Source organism: Tamandua tetradactyla, chromosome 14, assembly GCF_023851605.1.
Source record: "Tamandua tetradactyla isolate mTamTet1 chromosome 14, mTamTet1.pri, whole genome shotgun sequence".
Lineage (NCBI taxonomy): Eukaryota > Metazoa > Chordata > Mammalia > Pilosa > Myrmecophagidae > Tamandua > Tamandua tetradactyla.
In genome coordinates this window covers 24,415,950-24,434,238 of record NC_135340.1, presented here as the reverse complement: position 1 = coordinate 24,434,238, position 18,289 = coordinate 24,415,950, and the positions used below count along the sequence as shown (strand labels likewise).

The 18,289-nt window shown below is 39.6% G+C and overlaps 1 long non-coding RNA gene across 2 annotated transcripts in view; it reads right to left on the bottom strand.

Annotated features, from left to right (window-relative positions):
• The window catches only part of LOC143654846 (uncharacterized), a 40,558-nt gene extending 22,504 nt beyond the window's left edge, over window positions 1-18,054 (bottom strand). For both annotated transcript variants that reach the window (XR_013161998.1, XR_013161997.1), the window contains exon 1: window positions 17,934-18,054. This is a non-coding gene — a long non-coding RNA (uncharacterized LOC143654846). The remainder of the gene's footprint in view (window positions 1-17,933) is intronic.
• Between the last annotated feature and the right edge of the window lie 235 nt (window positions 18,055-18,289).

Sequence of the window (18,289 nt, the reverse complement as noted above, 5' to 3'; positions counted from 1 at the left end):
AAGAGATGTTGGCTGGTTGTTGTTAGATACACTGGATACATTACGGAGTGAAAGGGATGGGCTTAAGGCTTCAAACGAGAAGCTTAAGCGCCATCTGACAGATGCAGAAGTATCAATGCGTATCCTGAAGGAAAATCTTATTTCCTGTGTCTGTAGACTTGAGATCTCTGAAAATCAGACTCAGAATCTTATTGTTAGAGTAGCAACTTTAAAATGTAAACTGATATCTCAATGTTGCATGGTGTCTGCTATTAAAGTGAAGGAATTGATTGGAAAGGAGTGGGATCCTGAAAAATGAGACAATGACATATGGATTGATAATGATATTGGGGGTGAGGTTGAAACCACAGGTCATGCTGAGTCTTTTCTAGACAACCCTGTAATATTCTGCCCTGAGGACATAGCCACCCCATCGCCAGCCTGCCTCAAGGAGTTGGCCACCCAATCTCCTCCTGAACACATTAGCCCTAGAGTGATTAATCCTGTTTCGCCAGATGTAACTGCAAATAAATGCCCTGAAGCAAATGCCTTGGAAGATATCTGTAATTATTTTCATGACCCACCCCCACCACCCCTCATTTCTCCAAGACCTATAACTAGACTAAAGTCCCCACAGGCCCCTAAAAGTGAGGTACAAAGTACCACACATGAGGAGGTACTTTATACTCCAAAAGAATTTCATGAGTTTTACAATTTATATAGACAGAAATCAGGGGAATACATGTGGCAATGGATTTTAAGGATGTGGGATAATGATGGGAGAAATAAAAGGCTGGATCAGGCTGAATTATTGATATGGGTCCACTAAGCAGATGTTCTGCATTCAATGGTATAACTCGAGGGGTTAGAAAAGGTATTAACAGTTTGTTTGGATGATTGGTTGAAACATGGATCAAAAGGTGGCCAACATTACCTGAGGTTGAAATGCCAGAACTGCCCTGGTATAATTTAGAAGAGGGGATCCAGAGACTTATTATGTAAAGCCTGCTCTTACATTCCAGGAATGTCCGAAGGATGCACCTTTTACCAGAACAGTGAAAAATAAAGTTGAGAGACTAGTGCCATCATCCCTGAAGAGCTCTGTAGTTGCATTTCTCTGTAGGTCAGATATTATTGTAGGAACTGCTGTCACTGAGCTGGAATCCTTAAACACAATGGAGATGACCAGACCCTGAGTTGACAGAAGCCAAGCGGCAGCACTTAATCGCCAAAGACAGGGTAGACATGGCTATTATAATAAACAGCAAACTCAAAGCAGGCGTCAAAATTATGTGACTCGTAGAGATATGTGGCATTGTCTAGTAAATCATGGGGTACCTAGAAATACAATATAAGGGCAGTCTACTAAATTCTTGTTCAAGCTATATAAACAAAAGAGCTCTAGGTCAAGTGTACAGAAGTCTAACCTGAATTACAAAAACACAGAATCACAGCCCCTTAATCAATTTCCAGACTTGAGACAGTTTACAGACCCAGAGCACCTTGAATGAAGGGGAGGCCAGGTCCCTTTGGGGAAGAACCCTGTTACACTGCCACAAATTCATACTGTTAATCTTCCTCCAAGCGTTCCCCAAGGAGACTGATGGCCTTTTACCAGGGTAACTGTGCATTGGGGAAAAGGAAATAATCAGGTATTTTGGGATTAGACACTGGTTCAGAAGTGACATTAATTCCAGGGAACCCAAAACGTCACTCTGGTCCACCAGTCAGAGTGGGGGCTTATAGAGGCCAGGTGATTAATGGAGTTTTAGCTCAGGTCCCAAGTAGATCCAGTGGGCCCCTGGACTCATTCTGTAGTTATCTCCCCAGTTTCAGAATGCATAATTGGAATAGACATACTGAACAACTGGCAGAATCTCCACATTGGCCCTCTCACTTGTACAGTGAGGGCTATTATGGTGGGAAAGGCCAGGTGGAATCCACTAGAATTGCCCCTACCTAGCAAAATAGTAAATCAGAAGCAATATCAGGTTCCTGGAGGGATTTCAGAGATTACTGCCACTCTTAAGGACTTGAAGGATGCAGGGTTGGTGATTCCTACTACATTCCCATTCAACTCTCCTATTTGGCCTGTGTAGAAAACAGATGGGTCTTGGAGAATGACAGTGGATTATTGTAAGCTCAACCAGGTGGTAACTCCAATTGCAGCTGCTGTTCCAGATGTGGTATCATTGCTTGAGTAAATCAATACATCCCCTGGTACCTGGTATGCAGCTGTTGATTTGGCAAATGCTATTTTTTCAATAGCTATTAGTAAGGACCACCAGAAACAGTTTGCTTGCAGCTGGCAAGGTCAGCAATATACTTTCACTGTCCTACCTCAGGGGTATATCAACTCTCCAGCCCTATGTCATAACCTTGTCTTCAGGGACCTTGATCATTTCTCCCTCCCACAAGACATTACACTGGTCCATTATATTGATGATATCATGTCAATTGGACCTAGTGAGCAAGAAGTAGCAACTACTCTAGACTTATTGGTAAGGCATTTGCATGTCAGAGGATGGGAGATAAATTCCAACAAACATACAGGGGCCTTCCACCTCAGTGAAATTTCTAGGTGTCCAGTGGCATGCGGCATGTTGAGATAGCCCTTCTAAGGTGAAGGATAAGTTGCTGCATCTGGCCCATCCTATGACCAAAAAGGAGGCACAATACCTAGTTGGTCTCTTTGGATTTGGGCGACAACATATTCCTCATTTGGGTGTGCTACTCTGGCCCATTTATTGAGTGACCAGAAAAGCTGCTAATTTTGAGTGGGGAACTGAACAAGAGGAAGCTCTGAGACATGTCCAGGCTGCTGTACAAGCTGCTCTGCCACTTGGGCCATATGATCCAGCAGATAAAAATGGTCTGGAAATGTCAGTGGCAAATAGAGATGCTGTTTGGAGCCTCTGGCAGGCCCCTATAGGAGAATCACAATGCAGACCCTTAGGATCTTGGAGCAAAGCCTTATTATCTGCTGCAGATAACGACTCTCCTTTTGAGAAACAGCTTTTGGCCAGCTACTGGGCCTTAGTAGAGACTAAACACTTAACCATGGGCCACCAAGTTACCATGAAACCTGAGTTGCCTATCATGAGCTGGGTGTTGTCTGACCCACCAAGCCATAAAGCTGGGTGTTTGCAGCAGTCTGCCATAAAATGGAAATGGTATATACAAGGTAGAGCCAGAGCAGGTCCTAAAGGCATAAGTAAGCTACATGAAAAAGTGGCCCAAATGCCCATGGTCTCTACTCCTGCCACATTACCTTCTCTTTCCCAGACCAGAGTATGGCTTCTTGGGGAGTTCATTACAGTGGATTGACTGAGGAAGAGAAAACTTGGGCCTGGTTTACAGTGGTTCAGCATGGTATGCAGGTACCACCCGAAAGTGGACAGCTGCAGCACTATAACCCCTTTCTGGAGTGTCCTTGAAGGACAGTGGTGAGGGGAAATCCTCCCAATGGGCAGAACTTCGAGTGGTGTACCTGGTTGTTCATTTTGCTTGGAAGGAGAACTAGCCAGAGGTGCAGTTGTGTACTGACTCATGAGTTGTTGCTAATGGTTTGGCTGGATGGCCAGGGACTTGGAAAGACCATAATTGGAAAACTGATGACAAAGAGGTCTGGGGAAGAAGTATGTGGATAGACCTTTCTAAGTGGGCTAAAGCCATGAAGATATTTGTGTCCCATGTGAATGCGCATCAGAGGGTGACTTCAGCAGAGGCAGGTTTTAATAATCAAGTGGATAAGATGACCCATTCTGTGGATACCAGTCAGCCTCTTTCCCCAGCAACTCCCTGTCATTGCCCAATGGGCTCATGAACAAAGTGGTCATGGTGGTAGGGATGGAGGTTATGCATGGGCTCAGCAACATGGACTTCCACTCACCAAAGTTGACTTGGCTACAGCCACTGCTGAGTGCCCAATCTGCCAGAAGCAGAGATCCACATTCAGCCCCCAATATGGCACCAATCCCCAGGGTGACCAGCCAGCTATATGGTGGCAGGTTGATTACATTGGACCACGCTCTTCATGGAAGGGGCAGCGATTTGTTCTAACTGGAATAGACACATACTCTGGATATGGCAAAGCAGATAAAGGGCAGGAATGGGCACATGCTCATGGAATTCTCTGGTCTTACCATGTTTCCCATCATCCAGAAGTAGCTGGATTGATAGAATGGTGGAATGGCCTTTTAAAAACTCAATTTTGGTGCCAACTAAGTGGCAATACCTTGACAGGCTGGGGTAATGTTCTCCAGAAAGCTATATATATTCTGAGTCAGCATCCACTGTATGGTACTGTTTCTCCCATAGCCAGGAACCAAGGGGTGGAAATGGGAGTGGTACCACTCACTATTATCCCTAGTGATCCACTAGGAAAATTTCTGCTTCCTGTCCTTGTGACCCTGACCTCTGCTGGTCTACAGGTTTTAGTTCCAAAATGGGGAGTGCTTCCACCAGGAGAAACAATAATTATTCCACTGAACTGGAATCTAAGACTGCCACCTGGTCACTTTGGGCTACTCATGCCCCTGGATCAACATGCCAAGAAGAGGATCACATTATTGCTTGGGATGATTAACCCTGACTATTGGGGGAATTATGACTGCAACTACACCATGGAAGTAAAGAATAGTTTTCTTGGAATATAGGCGATCCCCTAGGGTGTCTTTTAGTACCACCATGCCCTGTGATTAAATTAATGGAAAACTGCAACAACCCAAACCAGGCAGGACTACCAATGGTTATGAAACTTCAGGAATGAAGGTTTGACTCACCCCACCAGGCAAAGAACCACGGCCAGCTGAAGTGCTTGCTGAGGGTAAAGGGAACATGGAATGGGTAGCGGAAGAAGGTAGTGATAAATATGAACTTTGACCACGTGATCAGTTACAGAAACGAGGACTGTAATGCTGTTTTGTTCCTGTTATACCATTTAACTTGTAAGATATCAAGTTTAAGAATTAATATTACCCAAGGACTTGCACCCTATTCTGGAGAGATTTAATGTGTTTCCAGTTATATGCAGGATAGTTGAGTATTGTTAGGTGAAATGAAAAAAATGTTGTGTTTTATTGTTTTTTATTTAGAAATTAGGTATGGTTTAAGGTGATATGTATAGCTGCCAAGTTGACAAGGGGTGGACTGTCATGGTCAGGTTCATGCATCTACTTGACCAAGTGGTGGTACCTGTTTGTCTGGTTGGGCAAGCGCTGGCCTGTCTGGTACAATGAGGACATTTCATAGAATTAAATCATGATCATGTCAGCTGTATCCACAGCTGATTCCATTTTTAATCAGCCAAGGGGTGCATCTTCTGCAATGAGTGATGCTTAATCTATTCACTGGAAGCCTTTTAAGGAGGATTTAGAAGAGACAGACTCTCTTCCTGCTTTGGCTGGCTAGCCTCTCCTGTGGAGTTTGCCCAGACCCTCCACTAGAATCGTCAGCTCCACAGCCTACCCTGCGGATTTTGGAGTCTGTATTCCCATGGTCAAGTGAGACACTTTTATAAATTTTATATTTGAGAGTGTTCCCTGTTGATCCTGTTTCTCTAGAGAATCCTAACTAACACATATGTGGTGCCCCAAACTCAATATCCCATGTGAGAAACCATGCAGAGTAGAGGTTAAGAGAATGGAGTCAGATAGTCTTTGTTCACATATAAGTTCTGCCCCTCATTAAATACTGCCTTAGGCAAGTTCCTGAACCTTTGTGTCTCTGTCTCTTCAGCTATAAAACAGAGATAATGGCTGGTGACTTATAGGAATGGTGACAGCATAACACAAAATCTCACATGGTAAGCACACATAAGTGGCAATTTTTAAAAAAATGTTGGACTATAACCTTCTATAGCTAGAAAGGTGATTCAATCAAAAGGGTCTAAAATTTTGCTGACTGTCCATAGGGATTTCAAAATTCATGCGAGTAATCATTTAACCTAAATATATTATTTTCTTTGTATATTCTGTGTGTGTTCATAAATATGCTTTATTAAAATTTCTTGTTAATGAGTCAAAATAAAATAAAATGTAAAAATCAAAATGAGATAATACTACATCCATAACAGCTAAAATGAAAAATAACAAAAAAAAAAAACATATGTGACCATACTAAGCATTCGCAAGGATGTGGAGCAACTAGAACTTGTATATAACGCTAAAGACAATTTTACTTTGGAAAATAATTTAGCAGTGTCTAAATTAAGTATGGATCTACAATATAATCTATCCATTCTACTCCTATGTATGTATCACAGAGAATTGAAAGCATATGTCTACACAAACACTTGTATACAATGTGCAGATCAGCTGTATATAGCATCCCCTCCCCCAAGCAAAAAAAAACAAACCATAAAATGTCTCTACTGGTTAGCAAATTGTGTTAAATCCATACAATGGAATACTATTCGTCAATAAAGAAGGAATGAACTATTTATATACACAACACAGGTGAATCCTAAAATAATTATGCAAAATAATGATAGAAGTCAGACAACTTACTGTACAATTACATTTATGTAAAATAACAGAAAAGATTAATTAGTTTATAGGGACAGAAAGCACATCACTGGTTGCCTGGGGGGAAGAGGGGATGAGAAAGGGATCAATTTCAAAGGGGCAGAAGAAAACTCCTGGGGGTGACAGATATGTTCATTATTTTAACATGGTAATGGTTTCACAGGTATATAGAGATGTCAAAACTCTTCAAATTGCATACTTAAATTTAATGTGTAATTTATTATACATAAATTATAACTCAATAAAACAATATAAACTAAGTATGAAAGCATCCGTCTCTAAACACATATCAGTTCAGATTCATCTTCTCTAGTTTTCTCCAATTTTATGAGTACCAAATACCTCATGTAAAATTCCTTTGATAATTGCAGATAAGCATTTTTCATACATTTTACCACCACCATTTTAATATTTATTGCCTCATATAAATGAATTGTTCTTTGGTCACTGGCAAGAACTTTTAAATGATCTCCTTGAGATAATAAAAAACATCCCAGTTCATCATTTTGATTTTGTTTTTTCATTTTTAAAGAAGTTGTCACAGGCCATGTCCTTTAAGTTCAATTATTTTTCAGACACCATAATTATGTTTTTTGTCCCATTTCTTCAAAAAGCCATGCTTAAGAAGACTGATTACACAGTAGCCTCTCAGACTCTCAGAAGACCTATGTGGAGGAAAACAACATTGCCTTATACCATAGTCCAGAAAGTCCATCGATATTTGGTCAAAGACACTCATATTTTAAGTTTAACTTCAGTTAATAACTGCCTTGAAGACTCATCATCAAGCCTGTGTTTGGTAATTATCATGGGATAAGAGGAAAAAAATTCTCTTTCTTCTCAGATCTGTTCAACAATCATTATTTAGAGCAACAGAATCTTAATTCTGTGTTTTCCAGGTAATAATGCAAATAAATAGGGCAGTTTGCAGCAAGTAGTAAGAGAAGCCTAACGGACAAGCATAGCAAGATGAAAAATTGTTGAAATTTAGCTACTCCATACTTATCTTAGAAGAGAACAGTGCTAAGTTTAAGTCCTTATTTCTAAGTAAAATGTCAGAAAAGACTAATGAACATGAAGGGAAAAAAACGATGAGAGATTAGGTAGTAGAAAATTTCCTTAGACATTTTCACCATTATTGTTATGAACTGTAGATAGTCTCTCACATTTGTGTGAATCACATTTCTCCTTACCTAGAGTACACCAATTAATGCATCTTCTTAGTGGTGTACCCTATATGCATTTTGTTTAGGAAACTATTCCAAAGAACACTTAACTCTTAAATGAACATCATTGTCATAAAAGCATATATTGGCAACTTTTAAGAGTGATTAGTTCTTCTAGCAAGTAATATCCATAATAATAATTATTATTAAAGATAATACTGGCTGTTATCTTATTGAATATCTATCAAACACCAAACACTATACTAGGTTCACAATCATCCCAAATTTCTCACAGTAGCTAGTATTATCTGCATGTTAAAGATGAAGAAAAAGAGTGTTTCCCTGTTCAGAGCCTATCATTTTCAACATGTGGACTTAAGAGTACTACTTTCAGTACCATTTTCTGCTAAGAAGCTGGTCCAAGAAGCTCTCTTGAGCTACTTTATCTCAATACATTAATGCTTTCCTTTTCCTCCTGCAGGATATAAGCCTCTTGGTTGGCTAAGTGAATCACTGAGGCTAGAAGGCTGCCTTTGTACATAAGTAGGTACCATTAAACCACAGAAACAAATATACATCTATAAAAGTAGCTCTTGAAATCTTCTCAACAGAAAATGTTAATATCCTTTTGTCTTTCTGACTATGTCTACACCAATCTATGTCCTATAAAGTTTCCAGATTGAACTTGCCCTGAAATGGTTATCAGTTAATATTTATTAAAAACCATAGTCTCTGATGTCTGGCCGAATATGGGTGTGGATGGATTTTTTAATTGTTGATTCACTTACAGAGATAAATGCAAGCAACCAGGCAGAAAGGACATAAAGACAATAGAGCTGACTAAGAACAGCAGGGCAATAAGAAGGAAACTAGCTCTACTGGCTTGTTTATTAGTAAGAAAGCCCCATTTACTGGAAGGAGAGGCCTGGCAGTCATCATTCCAAGTTTCTTACTCCTATTTTTCTCAATGTTGACATTAAACATTTATTATTACTAAGATGTATTCTGGTTCCAAGTTCTGTTTTTTAAATGGCATTTAACAATTTCAAACAAGTCAACAACCCCTCTGCTTACCTTACACACTTTCACTTAGATACTAATCTAAGCCAGGGCAAAATACAACTCTGCTCATTGCCATGAGATGGTGCTGGCTGTCATTTTTATAGAGCTGCTTTGGACTGAAGAACAAAAGGAGCCGGGATATTTGGTTGCAAGTAACAGAAAACACCACCTCATTAAAAAAAAAAAAAAAAAAGAACTCACCTCAAAGATAACCTAAGAGATTTCTATCTCCTTTAATTACTTCCTCTGATAAATGTGATTTAAGTTTAGTTGGACTGAAGACATAGACAAGTTATCTGCACTAAGGTTAGGATGCAAAGAAATTAGCCTGACTGCAGCAAGGGAAACTAAGAAAAAAAGTAAAGAAAAAAATCTATCAATATTTTTAACCTGCAGAAAAAAATATTTCACAAAATTTTCAAGAGAAGTGTCCCAACTCTTTCCTTGAGAGCATTCAGGTTAAGCATGCCTCTGACACAATTACAGAACCAGTATCTCAGGCCAGTATTTTTTAACAGAACATTTTCCAAATTGAGACCCCTCCAAATCTTCAATGATAGGTCCTCTTTCTGTTTTCCCTGATACAGCTTTCTGACCTCAGTCCTCTCCAGAAATGGAGACTCAACCCTTGGTTTCAATAGTCTACAGCTATTAAAGACTACTTATTCCAGCTGCTTGGGGTTTTTTAATCTGACCACCAAAAAGAGAGCCATAAGAGATTCTCAACAATACCACTTTACAGCAGACATGACAGAAAAGCTGTGGAGATGCATCCTTGTACCTACCATACCATTAAAAAGGCTTGCGAGAGAAACAGTGTGGGAACATGAAAGCAATACAGAGTGAGAAACAGGCAAAGAGGAAATCTGAAGCCGCCTACCACTTGCGCCACTCTACTCGCCACCAAAGCTGTGGGTGCTGATAGCATTATTGTTTAATCTCTCTGAAGAATATGTGGGAGCAGAAAGCACAACATCCCAAGTTGTTACTTTGTCACAACTTTACAGAATACATAAGCACTTCAGTAAATACACAGATTTTTTTGCAAACTGTAAATCATCTGTGAGCCACCACTGTTCAACTAATTACAGCAAGAAGCTGTGCTCATTAGCTGTTCTCATCTGGCTCACTGCACGACCTAAATAGTCCGTAAATGAGCCGGCAATTATTGCTGTATTACCACTACCAGCTCCGCTCACATCAAAATATCTCCACCAAATGTTACGCCTGTTGGTATTATCAGGTTAGAAATTTCATAAACATATTGAAGCAGTTAATTGGGAGATTATTAAAAAAAAATGTGAAAATAGAATCATCAGTGAAAGAGTTTTCATGAAACACCAGATAGGCGGCTCCACCTATAGACAAGAACCTTAGAATGCAAGCATCTGGGAGGATACAACCGCCTGCTTCTAAACCACACTGAAAAACTAGGAAAGCAAGTGAAATTTATCCTTGTTAAATGGAAGGAAAGCGAATCATGTGTATTCATATGCCACCTAAAAATCGTCTCTTAATTTAGTCAAAATATAACCAAAGCATATACTTACAGACCTAGGGCCTGAAAGAGTCTTAGCCAAAACAGAAAGTAAACTGTAAGGTCAGTAAAAATTGTTTTCAGCTTCACTGTATGACATATATTGAAGGAACAGGATTTTCTTTTCAGTTTGGGCCAAATGTTTATATACATGTTAAAGGTAAAAAAAAAAAAAAAAAGCAATAATAAAGAACAGCTTTCTAGAACCCTCAAACATTTTAGAAGCATGTATTGACACATGATTAACTGGATTCTTATTTATTCATTACAATGTCCGCTTTGAGCCTTATTCTAATTATTGTGGATATGTGAAAGCTGTACATTTTAAAACACACCATAATACATCACATTCATTCCAATTCACCCAATCTCATTTGACCTAATTTAACCACATTTTTGTGTGTGTGTGCTGTATGGTGAAGTCACACTTAATTCTTTTTCCATGTGAGTATCCCTTTATTGCAGCAACATTTGTTGAAATTTTGTTTAATTTTTTCATTTGTTTGCTTGCTTGTTTGGGAAGTGCATGGGCCAGGAATCAAACTGGGTCTCCCCACATGATGGGTGAGAATTCTACCACTGAACTACCCTCATACCCCCTATTGTGATCATTTTAATTTTTTTAATAAAAGGGACCCACAACACTGATGACACTAATTTATTTTATTCCTGATAGTCATTACATCAGATTCATCATTATGATCCTAAAATCATGAAAGGAATAAAGAAAATGCTGCAAGCTAATGGATGTTCCCATTCTACTGGCTTCCTCCTACCTATCATCAAAGAGGAGATAAATAAATACTTTTACTGATTCTTTTAAAAAAAATTATTGTGAAATATAACATATGCAGAAAAGTGATCAATTTCAAAGCACAGTTTAACAAGCAGTTTCTAGAGCAAATTTCAAAATATGTTATGGGTTACGGTTCCAAAATTTCAGGTATTTCCTTCTAGCTGTTCTAATACACTACAGATTAAAAGGAAATATCAATATACGATTCAGTAGTCAAAATCATTTGTTAAATCCTATCTTCTCTGTTATAACTCCTCTCTCTCATTTGATTCTTCTCCCAATCTTCAGATATATTTGGGTAATGACCATTTCTAACTTCTTCATGTTGAGAAGGAATTATTTTTGGAATGTTTGGTATAATATTCCTGTAAAGCCATCTGGCCCTGGGCTTTTCTTTGCAGGAAGGTTTTTGATGACTGATTGAATCTCTTTACTTGTGATTGGTTTGTTGAAGTCCTCTATTCCTTCTTGAGTCAGTATAAGTTATTCATGTGTTTCTAGGAAACTGTCCATTTCCTCTAAGTTGTCTAGTTTGTTGGCATACAGTTGTTCTTAATATCCTCTTACAATTTTTTATATTTCTTCAGATCTATGGTAACGACCCTCCTCTCATTTCTGATTTTATTTGCCAGTTTAGCTAAGGGTTTGTAAATCTTGTTGATCTTCTCAAAGAACCAAGTTTTTGTTTTATTGATTCTCTCTAGGTCTTTTTTCATTGTTGCTCTCCAATTCATTTATTTATGCTTTAGTCCCTGTTATTTATTTTCTTCTATTTCCTTTAGGATTAGTCTGCTGTTCTTTTCTCGCTTCTTCAGTTGTTCAGGTAAGTTTCTGATTTTCCTTCTTCCTTTTTGATATATGTGTTTAGAGCTATAAATGTCCCTCTCGGCACTGCCTTCACTGCATCCCAGAGGTTTTGATATATATTTACCGATTTGTCATTTCTTTTTTTGACCCACTGGTTGTTTAAGAGGGTGTTGTTTAACCTCCATATATGTGTGAAAGTTCTGTTTCTTTGGTGGTTATTGATTTCCAATTTCTTTCCATTTTGGTCAGAGAAAGTTCTTTGAATAATTGCAATTTTTAAATTTGTTGAGACCTGTTTTGTACCTCGGCATATGATCTATCCTGGAGAACATTCCATGAGCACTAGAGTAGAATGTTTATCTTGGAGTTTTGGGATGCAACAATCTATGTATGTCTGTTAGGTCTAATTCATTTATCACATTGTTTAGGCTCTCTATTTCCTTATTGATCCTCTGTCTAGTTGTTCTATCTATAGACGAGAGTGGTGTATTGAAGTCTCTCACTGTTATTGTAGAAACATCTGTTGATCCCTTCAGTTTTGCTAATGGTTGCCTCATGTACTTTGGAGCTCCTTGATTGGGTGAAGAACCATTTCTGATTTTTATTTCTTCTTGGTGAACTGCCCGTTATTAATATATAGTGTCCTTCCTTGTCTCTTATGACACCTTTGCATTTAAAGTCTATTTTGTCTGATAATAGTATAGCTATTGTTGCTTTCTTTTGGATACAGCTTGTGCAGAATACTTTTTTCCATCCTTTCACTTTCAAGCTGTTTGCATCCTTGGGTCTAAGACAAGTCTCTTGTAAACAGCATAAGACAGATCATACTTTTTAATCCATTCTGCTAATCTGTATCTTTTAATTGGGGAGTTTAATCTGTTCACAATCAAAGTTATTACTGTAAAGGCAGTATCTGAACCATCCATCTTATCCTCTGGTGTTTACTTCTTAGGTGTATTTTCTCCCTCTCTCTATTTTTATGCTTTAAGCTATCCTTACTAATACTCTTCAGTTCTGTGCCCTTCTCCAGACTTCTCTCTCCTGCCATTTTTTTCAGCTGACAGAACTCTCTTTAGTATTTCTTTTTGAGAGAATTTACAAATTTTCTCAAAATTTATCTGTGAAAATATTAAACTCTCTCTCACATTTTAAGGACAACTTTGCTAGATAAAGACTTCTTGGCTGACACTTTTTCTCTCTCAGAATCTTAAATATGTCATACCGCTGCCTTCTTGCCTCCAGGGTGCCTGTTGAGTAGTCAGGGCTTAGTCTTATGTGGCTTACCTTGTATGTGGTGAATCACTTTTCTCTTGCTGCTCTCAGGACTTTCTTCTTCTCTTCAGCATTTGACAATCTGATTAGTGTGTGTCCTGGAGTGGGTTTATTTAGACTTATTCTAATGGAGTTCATTTGTTGGGCTTCTTTGATTTGCATACTTATGTCTTTTATAAGGACTGGGAAGTTCTCCCTAATTATCTCTTTAAATATTCTTCCTAGCCCTTTACTTCTCTATTCTCCTTCTGGGACACCACTGATTCTTATAATTTGTGTGCTTCATGTTGTCCATCACTTCTCTGAGATCCAATTCAAAATTTTCCATGTTTTTCATCATTTGTTCTTTGGTGCATTCACATTCAATTGCCCTGTCCTCTAGTTCACTTATTCATTCTTCTGCTTCTTCAAATGTGCTGTTGTGTGTCTCTAGGGTATTTTTAATTTGATCTACAATAGATTTCATTTCCATGAGATCTGCTATTTTTCTATTTACTCTTTCAAATTCTTCTTTATGCCTTCTAGTGTCTTCTTGATATCCTTTATGTCTTTAGCCAACCCACTGAAGTTATTTTGGAGATTTGTATGTACTTCTTTGATAAGCTGTTCCAAAGTCTGTGTCTCCTCTAGCTTTTTTTTTTCTTTTGCATGGGCAGCCACCAGGAATTGAACCCGGGTCCGTGGCATGGCAGGCATCTGCCACTGCACCACCATTGCCCGCCCTCCTCCAGCATTTTAATTTGGTCATTTAGCTTGACCATATGTTATTGCATCTTCATACACTTTGTGATTTTTTTGCTGATTTCTTGGAATTTGATTATCTTGATACAATTATTTTGCAAGTTAATTTCCCTCACTTGCCTAAGATTCTATAGCTGCCTGGGTTTCCATTGAAAGTCTCCTTTGGCAGTTGGTTTACCAGTAATTCCCAGTTAGACCAAGGCCAAGGCCTCCCATGAGAGACACAAGTCTATTTGGACATCTGTAGAAGATGTGGCAGCACAGCAGTTTGCCAGAGTGCACGTTCCCTGTCTTTCCAGCATTTGGTACTCTTGGGCCATCTCTTCCCCTCAAGCCTGCTTTTCTCTGACTGTGGAAGCCTGCTGGGGGAAGTCAAGGCCAGGTGCAAATTCAATCAGGGCAGCCGGTCTCCACAGGTGGTAGAGACCACCAGCTCCAGGGATGTGGGGGTGGGCGCTATACCTTGACTGAGAAGTCACTTGAGGGTATCAAGGGTCTGGTGATTCCCAGGTTTCCAAGTAGAATAACCTTGGGCTGTGGGCCTGAGAGTTTCACCTTCCCCATCCCTCAGCGAGCTTAGAAGATCCCTGCCCACCATGCAACCGGGAGGGCTTTGGGGTGGGGCAGGAGCTCTTGGTAACTTCTGTATGTCTCCTTCCCTTGTCCCTGCCTCTGCATGCTGTAAGTACCACAAAGCCTCCAGGGAGAAATGATACAGTCAGCAGAACATAGAGTGACTCTCTTGCCTGCTAATTGTGGAATTGGCTCTGCTCTGCATCACTTCTCCTCCCAAAAGGAGGACACCCCAGTCTTCCCCCAAACCAGGTGCCCACAGCAGCTTACCTAAGAGTTGGGGGGTAGGCACTGCACAACACAGCAAGATGTGTGTGGCTAAAATAAGTCTGTTGGTTCCCAAGTTCCCACATGGGAGCTCCTGGCTGCAGGACTGAGAGATGACTCCTCAGTTGGCTGTGGAGATGGGAATGTAGGAATGCACAGCTCCTCTCTCACCTGCTCTGGCCAGTGTGTGGCAGCTGTCCCCAGAGGTGGTCATGATTAAATAAACTCACCCCATTCTTACAGTTGTAATTTCTCTACTTTTTCACCAAGGTCCTCCCTATTTAATGTAAAAGTCCCTTTCTAGCAGCTCATACCCTGGAACACTGTCCCAGTTGTTTTCTGCCTTTTCTCTAGTTATTCCATGGTGAAGTTAGCTCTGCCTCTCCTCCTCTGCCATCCTCCTTGAAGTCCACCTTTTAACTGATTCTTGATTCTTGCACTAATTGCATCATACAGGGTATTGGCTGTGGCTAATGGACCGAATATTTTAATGAACCTGACAAGACTGGTATCACAATGTGGCCTATAGGGTACAAACTATATAGTCTTTGGACAGGATGCAGAACAGGATGAATCACTTACGATGTGCTTTAAAGAGAGATTTCTTGCGATGAAGACAATGACAGTGATACTGAAAGGCAACACTTCTTATTTACCAACTAAATGACCTCTCAGTGAAAAAGAATGAGTATCATATTTTTTAACTTTTCCTCGCTGCTAAGGCTTACAAAGAATTCTTCAAATCTGATCAGTGAATATCTGCTTTTTCATGCATTTCATGAAGTTTTCAAGACAGCCATAACATTCCTCAAGCTATATACGCTAGACTTCTAGACCTTAGAAAACTAAGCATCATTTCCCCCCAATGGCACTTTCATCAGTTCCAGTGCATGTTTTAATTATAAGTGTAGGTGTTTCCCTCCCTTTCTCTCTCATCCTTTAAGGTCTTTCTCAGAAAGACAGCTTAATTCCCTATCTCCTCTGTTAAGTTTTGTCTTGCTACTCAAGCAAGGTCAGTATCAGCATCAGCTTGTTAGAAATGTGGAATCTTAGGCCCACCCTAGAACTACTTCATCAGAATGTGCATTTTAACAATCTTTGGGAAACACTGGTCTAGGAAAAGGCCTGTTATGAGCCTCTGTGGGTCTTTTCCCTACAAGAAAGGGGAGTCAAAGCAGTATCCAGTTGTACCAAATTAAATATTAACCAAAATAAACATGGTTTTGATGGTATCAACTCACTATCAACAGCAAAAGTTTTATCCAAAGATGACTCCTTCATATTTAGAAGGTATACTAAGTCCTTTAAAAAGCTAATTCTAAAATTAATCCTATAGCTGTTTGCAATGTAATGATCATATCAAGAGGTATTTTTAGAGTGTCTGCTTTGTGCCAGTACTGTTTTCACCAAAGTGAAGGATTCAGAAACCACATTCACCAAATACCCATTATCAAGAGGCTTTACACTCCACAGCTGTGGTTACACTATAGTTCAGATGCCTAATATTCCCCAAATCCTTTAAACTTTTTTTTTTTTTTTTTTTTTTTTTTTTTTTTTTTTTAAAGAGGGAGGAAGGGAAGGAAAGACAGAGAGAAGGAAGGAAGGAAGGGAGGAAGAAAGGGAAACATCTTTAAACATTTTCTTGTTTTATTGTATTTTGTTTGTTTGTTACATGGGCTGGGGCCGGGAATCGAACCGAGGTCCTCCGGCATAGCAGGCAAGCACTTTGCCCGCTGAGCCACCGCGGCCCGCCCTCCTTTAAACTTTTTACTGTTTTTTCATTTTGCTACAGTGTTACTTTAACACTACATATTAGAGTAGATATTACTATCTTTATCTATATAGGAAAACTGAAGCTCAAAGAAGTTTAGTAACCACCCAATGTCACCAGGTAGAGCCTCCTTCTAAAACAATGCATTGCATACCTATGCTACTCACAGAATTTACCCATTCAACTATCATGGAACATGTCTAAAGTAAATGTTGGCTGATATTCTGACACCAGTATATTAATGTGATCTAATTGCACGGAATACCTTTCTGCAGGCTACTCAGCAGTATAAATATACAAGTCGGGGGTTCTCACATTTCACTGAGAAATATGGTATGATGAAAGAGGCACTGCATAGTGAGTCAGAAAACCTCTGAAATAACTTCTACAGCAAGGTGCTTTTCCAATTCTCTAGAAAATTAGAACAGTTTCCAGAGGGAACAGAAGGACCAAAGCACTTCTTCCATCTTTTATCTTCTAAACAGAAAAAAATCTCTGACAGGGAGGACTTAACTTGGTATTTTCTCATTATTCTAAGGGTATGATTTGGCCTGGTTTTTGGTCTAAGAGGAAAGAGAGCTAGAAACTGAAGTGACCTGCTATTCCAGGACACAGAACTCAGAGGCCTAAAATCAGGAAAATGAACACTGCCTACTTAAAGAGGAAGAGCAGCCTGGAATGAAGGAAAGATTTTTATCACTGGTGGGAATCATGCCTCCACTGACAGCACTGCGAAAATCAACCCCTTGAATAAAACATTGTACACATCTCCATAACTGCACTTACGTCACTTATAAAAGACAGATGAGCAAGTTTTATAAGGATTTTATATCTCACTAGACCAAGAAGGACTAGAAGTTTGAATTATATTCTACAGAATCTTTCCTTACAATAAAAGGAATGAAATGAGAAAAGGCCCTAGTCAGCCAAATAAGTTTCGGTAAACATTATTTTTTTCTTTAACATCATAAATCTACTTATATGTTTTTTTTTTTTTTTTTTTGAGGATTTCCTCCTCACCTTCCCCCACCTTAGTAAAAGTTACTTTCGGAAAAAGTCTAACTTTTCCTCAGTTGACTCAAAGGGAAAAGGAAATATCTCCACCTCCAGTGAGGGGAAGGTAATATCCCCAGCTATGGTAGTGGGTCAGCACAGACCACCCGGGCTCAGAAGCTCGGCAGAACACCTGTGGTCTGTGAACAAGTAATAAAGGTTCACGGAAAGCTGAGATTTGAATAGTAGGATGGAATTTTCTATATTCCCAATACTTTCTTTCTTCCCTACAGATTAGGGAGTCTTCTGGTGTTAGAAGCGGCTGATAAATTGTACCTTCTTCCTCTCCTCCTGAATTCCGAACAACTTAAGAGAGAGAGAAGAGTCGGACAAAGCATTATCTAACACCAAATTATCAACTATCAGCACTATCGAACCAAACCTCTGGTCAGACAGCAGGTACCGCACACCCTCGAGCCTCTGCCAAAATCACAGCTGGACCAGCCAACTCCAGCACACGCTTCCAGTGGCCTCCCGGATCCCTGAGGGTGGGAGGAAGGGGTGGGGCTGGGCCTGCCCCTTCGGCCACTAACCACCAATCAGAATCCAGTCCTCCTCATGGAGGAAGTGAGGTAAGAGAAGCCGAGCGTGTTGCGCTAATGACTGTCCCTTACATTTGAAGGAAAATGTGAGGAAAGAGGAAGGAACGTTCCCCAAGCTGCCTTGCTCAGTTTTTCATTCTCTTAATTTGTCAGGTTAATTGCTAAGCCTGGGCTCAACTAGAGGTGGAGTCATAAA